Source organism: Lactuca saligna, chromosome 7 (assembly GCF_052625555.1).
Source record: "Lactuca saligna cultivar CGN05327 chromosome 7, ASM5262555v1, whole genome shotgun sequence".
Classification (NCBI taxonomy): Eukaryota; Viridiplantae; Streptophyta; class Magnoliopsida; order Asterales; family Asteraceae; genus Lactuca; species Lactuca saligna.
This window is the reverse complement of record NC_136423.1, coordinates 101,855,301-101,864,899: the sequence shown is the minus strand read 5'-3', so window position 1 is coordinate 101,864,899 and position 9,599 is coordinate 101,855,301.

Genomic DNA, 9,599 nt, shown 5'->3' with positions numbered 1-9,599 from the left:
AATTAATCAAGAAGGTACAATCCATGTTTGTTTCATTTAAAGTCCCACAATGCTCATATGAAAAAGAATTAAAAAATGTTAATTCAAGAATTTCTCATCTAGACAGTAGCTTAACTCAAACTCGGGTCACCAATTCTAACCTAACTGACCAAATAAGCAGGGTGTCGTCGAAGAGTGAGGAACGGAGGATGTGGATCGAACTGAAAGAGTCGGAGTTAGTCAAAACCAAGGACGAAAACATTTATTTGCAAAGAGACAATTTAAAACTTTTGAAACAGCGAAATGTTTTTTGTTTGATTGCTAAGCGTCTTTACAATAATATCACTCAACTTCATTTGAACTGTGAAATAGGGCAGAAAATTCATCGTATGATCTTGCCTTTTCTTGAGTTTAAGGAGGATGAAATCGATGCTGAAATATACAATTGTGAAAGTGTGGTTTCGTCTGAGGATGTTAATCCAACGTATATGTATGGTCTAGACAAAATTGAATCCTTCATTAAGTCCAAAGACCATAAGGACATGCTGAAAAACCTTTTGGATGAAAATGACAAACTGAATCTAAGGACCGAAACCATACAAAAATTTGACTCATTGAATGCCAATTTGAGCTCAGAAAATAAAATTGATGTTGAAAATGCATCTGAGCTCAATGAGGATAATGACATGAGTGAAATTTCTGTAGAGTACGAAGTTGACTGCTCTGAATTTGTCAAAAGTGAACCTGAAATACACAAAAATCTCATCTCAGAAAATTCTGTGGAGTTCGCTCGCTTGTCCCAACAAAAGTCCCCGAAACTTGAAGAAAAAGCTGTTGTTTACCAAAAGGTAAGGACAACACCAAATCGGGTGTATAAGGTCACAGGTGTAACCGAACATCAGACAACCGAACTCACAACAATTATAAACGAAGACAATGCCGATGGTTGTGATGAGTTCTTCTGGTCGGCTCCTATTGACAATGCTGATGAAACTGTTGGTCTATCAGAGCAAACTTCCTGGAAAGCAAAAGGAAGATACATTCCTGAGCCACTTAACAAACCTGATAACTTTGACGTGCCGTGTTCCAGTGGTACAAAAGATGTTCCTAAAGATAAGGCAGATTCAAGAGAATCATCATCGGTTCAAAGTGGACCTGTTGACACCAGTCAAAATCAAAAGGCAAACATCCATCATCAGCCGAAACAGATGAGAAATCAAAAACGACAAAGGAATCAAAGATACAAGAAGAATCTTTCTGAAAGAAAATAGTTTTGGCAATCTCAAAATGCCTATTTCTCATATCATGACAAAAATTTAAAGTCAGAGAAAAATACTGTTGGATCTCAAGAGAGAAATAACAACCGAAAGCAGAAGTTCGGTTCAGAGCACAGTAACAACCGAAGCAGGAGTTCGGTTCTGAGAGCAAAAGAGACCAAAAGTCTAGGTTTGGTTCCACTGATAATCAAAACCGAAAGAGTTACCTAGAATATCAAATCAAGAAATCATCTCAGTCTAAATTCTCTCATTCTAATACTTCCAATCATTCTTCTTCTCAATCTCATTCTAAATCTCCAACTAACCTGAAAGGGAAATCAAAGGTTTCGTCAGTTAAATCAGAGACTAAACCAAACGCTCTAGATCCCACAAAGATTAAGGTTTACACCATCAAAAAGAAAAATGAAACAACTTTGATAAAAAGAACTTTTTTTGTTGACATCTCTTTTTCTGCTCCTGTTCCTGTGAAAGGCTCACGTGGACCCAAGAAACTTTAGGTTCCTAAATCTGTTTAATTTGTGCAGGTTATCAGTGACGAGCAGTTCGATGAAGAATGGTATATTGACAGTGGCTGCTCACGTCACATGACAGGGAGGAAGGAAGAGCTTAGGGAATTCAGATCTCTTTCAAACGGTGGAAATGTCAAGTTCGGGAACAACTCCTTCGGAACCATAAAAGGCTACGGGATGATTACAAACGGTGATTTCACAATCAGGAAGGTTGCATATGTAGAGGGACTACAACATAATCTCATCAGTGTATCTCAGCTTGTTGGAGGTACTAGTCTCAAGGTCTCGCTTGATGATGAGGGTTCGGAAATTATTGAGAAGCAGACGAACAAAGTTATTCTCAAATCAGAGCGCAAAGGTGAAATGTTTCCCCTAAATCTCAAACCAATCAAAGGGAATCCAACAATCTGCTTGTTATCAAAAGCACAATCTAATGAAAGCTGGTTGTGGCACCGAAGGCTTTCTCATCTCAACTTCAAGGACATCAACAAACTTGTCGCCGGAGGTCATGTTCGTGGTCTTCCATTGCTCAAGTACGATAAAGAACATTTGTGTGCGGCATGTGAAATGGGGAAGCAGAGTCGTCAAAGTCATCCATCAATTATAAACACAAAAGTTGTTGAACCACTAGAGTTACTTCACATTGACTTGTGTGGTCCCTCATCAATTGAAAGTATCGGTGGTAGCAAGTAAATTCTTGTTATTGTTGATGACTTTTCACGTTTTACATGGGTGTTCTTTCTAAAGCATAAATCTGAAGCGACTCACAAGCTAAAGATGTTCATCAAGCAGGTGGAAGTACAACTGAAGAAAGTAGTTTGAAACATCAGGAGTGACAATGGCCTGGAGTTCAAAAATAAAGAATTCGAAGAATTCCTGGCGGAAAGAGGAACTACCCACAATTTCTTAGCTCCCTACACACCTCAACAAAACGATATAGTTGAGAGGCGGAACCGATCCTTGTGTGAAGCAGCTCGAACCATGCTAAGTTTTGCTTCTTTACCTTTATATTTCTGGGCTAATGCAATATCTGGAGCTTGCTTTACACAGAACAGGTCATATCTCAATAACCGATTCACGCTCACTCCTTATGAGATAATAAATAATAGGAAGTCGAATGTCAAATTCTTCCATGTGTTCGGTTCCCGATGCTTCATCTTCAATTCTAAAGAGCATCGCAACAAATTTGATGTCAAAGCCGATGAAGGGATTTTTCTGGGCTATTCTCTCACTTCTAAAGCGTACAGGGTATTAAACAAACGTTCAAGGAAAATAGAAGAGACGTATTACGTCACCTTTGATGATAGCTATGTCAAAAAGTCAACAGCAAACATAAACTCAACTGGTGAAATCTTTCCTCAAACAGGTCAAGTCACAGCATCAATTGCAAATCTCTTTGAGAAGTTTGTTGAGTTATTTGATGAACCAGAGAAGGCTATTAATTCGGAAGCCAGCGTAGCAGACAACAAGGTGGATCATCTGAAGCAACTAGTAGAAGATGCTACAAGGCGAATGAATGAAGAAATGCCCAGTTCCGGAGCATCAGTCGAGGGGGGGCACGCCGATACTGCAGCACCCGAAGGTACTGTAGCACCCGAACGCTCCACAACACCAGAAGACACAACAGCACCCGAAGGTACTGTAGCGCCCAAAGGTACTATAGCACCCGAACGCTCCACAACACCAGAAGACACAACAGCACCCGAAGGTACTGTAGCACCCGAACGCTCCACCACACCAGAAGGCACAACAGCTCTTGAAGGTAATGCATCACCCGAAGGTACTGTAGCATCTCATCACTTCACAACATTTGAAGGCACAGGAGCACCCAAACTCTTCAATATACCCGAAAGTCCGACTGTTTCAGAAAGCTCTTCATTCGAGGGGGAGAATGCCAATATGCTCTTTGACGATGAAAGTCAATCCGAACCAAAAGAGATGGTAAACGCTAAATTGGATCCTTCCTATGATCCAAATTACCCTCCTCTAATCAAATGGACCAGAAATCATCCAGTCTCTCAAGTTGTAGGTGATGTTTCTGAAAAGGTTCTGACCAGATCACAACTTAAAGAAAAACAAACTTCCCTATTCTCCAAAGTAGAATTCTATATGTTTAATTCTTTCGTTTCAAAAGTTGAACCCAAGACAGTTAACACTGCTCTCGATCACTCCGATTGGGTTCAAGCTATGCAAGACGAACTGAACGAATTCGAAAGGAACAAAGTTTGGCGCCTCATTTCAACTCCTCAAAATGCATCAGTTGTAGGTCTCAAATGGGTTTTCAGGAACAAAATGGACAAGGAAGGGAATGTGATTCGAAACAAAGCACGTCTGGTCATGAAAGGATACTGTCAGGAGGAAGGAATTGACTATGAAGAGACTTTCGCTCCAGTTGCAAGACTGGAATCTGTTCGTATTTTTCTGGCCTATGCAGCACACAAAAACTTCGAGGTCTACCAAATGGATGTCAAATGTGCTTTTCTGAATGGAGAACTCGAAGAAACAGTCTACGTGGAGCAACCTCCCGACTTCGTCAATGAGAAGTTCCGAAATCACTGCTATATTCTGGACAAGGCGGTTTATGGTCTGAAACAAGCTCCTAGGGCCTGGTATGAAACGCTAACAAAGTTTTTAAAGATGTCTAAATTCAAACAAGGTTCGGTTGACCCAACCTTCTTTCGTAAAAAGGAAGGTAACCACCTTATGATTGTACAAATTTACGTCGATGATATCATCTTTGGCTCAACGAATCCCAGCTTAACAGCTGAATTCAGAAAGCTGATGGAGACTAAATTTGAAATGAGCTCCATGGGTCCGATTAATTTTTTTCTTGGATTAAATATTAGACAGGGACCCGAAGGCATCTTTATCAATCAGGAAGCATACACCAAAACTCTTCTTGCCAAATTTGGTATGAAGGGAGATTCAAAGGTCAAAGTTCCAATGGCTTTCGGAACCAAACTCACCCCTTCACTGGAGAAACCAGCAGTTGACATTACGCTATACCGCCAGATGATTGGGTCTTTGATGTATCTTACTGCTAGCAGGCCTGACATCATGTTTTCCGTATGTTATTGTGCTAGGTTTCAGGCAAACCCATGAGAACCTCATATGCTTGCAGTGAAGAACATACTTACGTATCTGAAGAGAACTACCTCTCTCGGTCTTTGGTATCCATCCAACTCAGGCTTCTTCGTTCAAGCCTTCTCTGATGCAGACCTTGGAGGATGTGGTTTAGACAGGAAAAGCACCACAGGGGGTTGCCAATTTCTTGACGGGAAATTGGTCAGCTGGCAGTCAAAGAAGCAAACATGCGTTTCCCTTTCTACAGCCGAAGCAGAGTACATTGCAGCCGCCTCCTACACATCTCAAGTAATATGGATCTAAACCCAGCTCCAGGATTATGGACTTAACATGAAAAAGATCCCACTATATTTCGACTCAGAAAGTGCAATTAGGATCTGTCACAACCCAGTGCAACACTCTAAGACCAAGCATATAGCACTTAGGTATCACTTCATTAAGGATCATGTGGAGGATGGTAATGTCGAAATTCACTTTGTTCGCACCACCGATCAACTGGCAGATATCTTCACCAAAGCTCTACCTGAAGCCAGTTTCAATAAAATCCTTCATGGTCTAGGAATGATGGAATCTGAATCAGTACCAAAGACTTCATCCCAAAGTTAAAAAGTAAGGAGCGAAATGAACCAAAATGAACCGATCGTTCGGTCCATTTCGGGTTCGGTTCACATGGGAACCGAAATGAACCGAACATTCGGTCTATTTCGGGTTCGGTCCCATAACACATATTTTCGCTCAAATCTCAAAAAGGTGGTGTCTACGGTTGTACACTTTTTGTAAAGCTGTTTTTCTAAAACTTCAAATATATATATATATATATATATATATATATATATATATATATATATATATATATATATATATATATATATATATATATATATATATATATATATATGGAACCGAAATGGACCGAACCGAGCGTTCGGTCCATTTCGGGTTCGGTTAAATTTTTTTTTTTTGATTTATTTTGCATCATTCTTTCTTATTCTGTATTAGTTTTTCCCTTTTGTAAAACTGTTTTCCAAAAATCCAAAAAAATTTTTAGAACCGAAATGAACCGAACGTTCGGTCCATTTCGGGTTCAGTTTAATTTTTTTTTAATTCTGCTTGGTTTTTCTCTTTTCACAATCTTAAAATCTCCAAAAATATTTTTGTCTAAATTTTTGTCTCACTCTTGTTTAAAAAAAAAATTACTTGGAATAGGTTTGCTTCTCATTCTTTATTTTACCTAGTTAAGCGTCCCTAGAAGCATGCTGCTGTATGTTGTCCAAAGCCTCAACTGATTTTGAATAAAAGCCTTAATGACTAGGTATATACAAACCTTGTCTTCCCAATAAGGCTGCTCCATTTATTCTAATCCTGAGCTACCTTACTCTTTTCTCATATGAGTTGAGAGTTTACTGTTTGGTCACTATTTTCAGCAAAGGTACTATCGCTTTTCTTCACCACCTTACTCTTCTCCATCATATTTCGGTCCCATATCGTAACCCTTGAGACTCTCAGAATTAACCACTGAGGTTTATGGTTGCAAAATATCTGTGTTTATGATCTAAGCCACGTGTCACTACGTGCTTAGTGAAACCCAACATTCAATACCTATCATGAATTGACGGTTAACATGAAATCTCTCTTTGTTTGTGCGATTTTTTGAGATTTCACCATCATATATTTTTACAAGTCACTATATCTATTATCCAGCCTACTTGTTCAACAGACCACATCGGTCTCACAAGTACTTCATTTAGTCTCGGTCTTATGTCAAGGTCCAGGTTTCTAAATTGAAGCGAAAGCCACCCTATTATGCCTAACAAAAAGATGCCTTTCAACACTTCTTAGAAAGTGCTTGATCGTAATTCAACGGGAATCCATATAAACACTTTAAGGTCTCTCTTGACCTTGAAGAAAGTGATTCGTGCCCGAGATCATCTGTTTTGTGTCTATATTGACATCACTCTTCCCCTATATATCTCGCTTTATTTCCTTCTCTTTTACACTCTATGGACGAAAATCTTTGATTTTCCAAACTTCTCGTTCGGTTACTTTATAATCTTATGTTTGGATGACAGCTATTAAACAGATAAGATGCTGACTCAGCCGACAGAGTAACGGCCTCAATAGTGAGGTGATGGGCACGCATGCAAAACGGAACAGTTCTTCTCTCTCATGCGTAATCATCGGGGGTGCCAACCGTCGTGCTTCAGTCAAATCCGAAACCGTTTTATTGTATCAAGAAGATTTGGGGATGATCTTTCTCTCTCCTCTACCCACGGTATAAAAGGAATTCATCTGCTTCATTCCCAATTTATAACATTCAAAACTCAAAAGAGCAAAATCGGATGATTTCTCATCTACTGTTCATCATCTTCTTCCTTCAACCATGGCGGATTCTTCATCAGTACAGGAAACCTCTTCCCGCACAAACATTCTTCCAATCCGTGCCCAACAAAGTCTGGTGATTGATCTCAACCCTAAGGCGTACGAAAATTACATGTATCCCATGGTGGAGCGCCTCAAATACTCTCCGTTGGTGCTCGCTCTTTCCAAAGTTGAGCTTGTACCAATGGAATGCCTCTCCCAGGTCTTCTCCACAGCCCATTATGACAGATCAGTGGATCACATCTACTTTGATCTTCTTTCTCACAAGACCTCCATCTCTAAGCAACGGTTCTGTTGGCTCCTAGGCTTTGAAGCCGATGAATCTAGGGTTAATCCCGACACCATTACCGTCGGACAATTATTTTCGATGTTCTACAATATGGGGTACATGGAGATTCTCACAACGGTTACAAAATTCAAGAAATCGTGTCTCCCTCCCCCATGGAATGGTTTCTTCACCATTCTATTCAAAGGGCTCTCCGAGCGTAGTTCTGGTTCTGATGGGGCCAGCAAACTGTTTATGACCATTCTCTATGGTCTATATCATGGCCTTAACCTAGACTATGGCTCGGTTCTATGGAAGCAACTCATTCAGAGCCTTGCCTCCTCCTCTCGCCACACTGAGGTATCCTACGCCAGGTTTTGGACGCTCATCACCAAGTGGGCCATGGATAAACTCCATGTTCCTATTGTTGCAGGTTCCCTTCTCTCCAACATCAGCGTCTTCCACACCACCAAAATTATTGTCACCGATCCGACAAAATTTTCCTTCGTCGGATCCATTCCGGACTCTATGTCCACCGGGGTGTCAAAGGAGAGCATCATCATGAAAGCCTACAAGGACTTTCGTCCTTCGGGCCCAAGGGAGCTTTCTGCTGAAATGGTTCAGTCCATTAATGATGCAGATAAACCTGCTGCTCGCGGAAAGAAACCCGAGCAAGGGAAGATAAAGAAAGCAGCAAAGGGGGCAAAGGGTCCTTCTCCTAAGAAGCGAAAACCCTCAAAACCAGATCTTTCCGCACCAGCAAAGAAGAAGAGAGTCCAACCCAAGAAAACACTCATTCTCTCCTCTTCTTCCAGCGACTCGGAAGAGAACCACTCTGACTCCTATGAGTCAGCTAGAGGCGAAACCCCACCTCATTCCCCTGATCATGAGGTACATATTTCATCAAAACCTCCTTCACCTTCAACTATAGCCACCTCTTCCATTCCCATTATAACCTCCTCCATTTCCATTCCCTCCATATCTGACCCTATTTCCATTCCCCCATAACTATTCCTCTTCAAACCACATCAACCACCCTTCCCCCACCACTTTTTACAGAAGCCACCACCACTACCACCCGTGAGGTTCTAACCAACGTATCTAATACGGGGGTTTCTACTTCACAACCCGAACCTACATCTGCACCCGAAGCCACTATCACTACCGAACCCCCCACTGCACCCTTATCTCCCACTCCATCTGCTGAAATCGAAACCTTTTTGGGAGGGGAGGATACTGTTTTTGATTCCATCTACTACAGCCCCTATCAACTTCAGAGTGATGATGATGATGATGCTCCGGTCACCAAAAAGCACATCAAGGAGCTCCACGAGAAGATTGACAATCTTGTGGCTTCTTCCTCCTCCTCAACATCTCACTTTTCAGAGGCTGCTATTCAGAGTATGGTGGAGTCACTTACAAAAGCTCATGAAGCCTCTATCAGCACAGCTGCTGCTGCCATTGGTAAATCCACGCAGGCGAGTGCGGTAGCGACCGAAAAAGTCGAAAAACTATTTCAGGACGCCCAGATCTGGCTGGAGTCTTTACAGGCGGCTTCAGAGTTAAACGCTAAGAAGATCCGCACCGTTGTGGAGAAGCTGGTCCATTCCTTCGAGACGGAAAAAGATCAATTTGCCAGCTTCCACCAAAAACTCAAAGAAGACAACCAATCATTTCTGTCTTCGGTTGCGGATCATCTTCTCTCATTCCAAGCCACTCTAGCCGCCGAATCTACCACAAAGGAAGAGCTTGCCCAAAAGTCTTCCGAGCTTACCTTGGCAACTCATCAGCTCTCCCAGGCCGAGAAGGAAATCGACTCTCTTCGGTCCGAGAAAGCTGTGGTCAGGAGTTGTGTTTCAGATGTCCACGGAGCTTTGTCCAATATCCTTGAAGCCCATGATCCGATTCTCAACTATTCGGTGAGGCAAAGTCTTGCAGAGAAGCTCGCTCCTGCTCTTGCCCTTCTTAGCCGTATTGAAGGCATTCCTGAGCAGGAAGACCATCCGAAACATGGGGGAGAAAAGAAGAAGTCCACAGCTCAACAGAAACCCCCTCCAAGTTCCCTACCTCAATCAATTCCACTTTCATCACTTGTCCCTCCAAAAG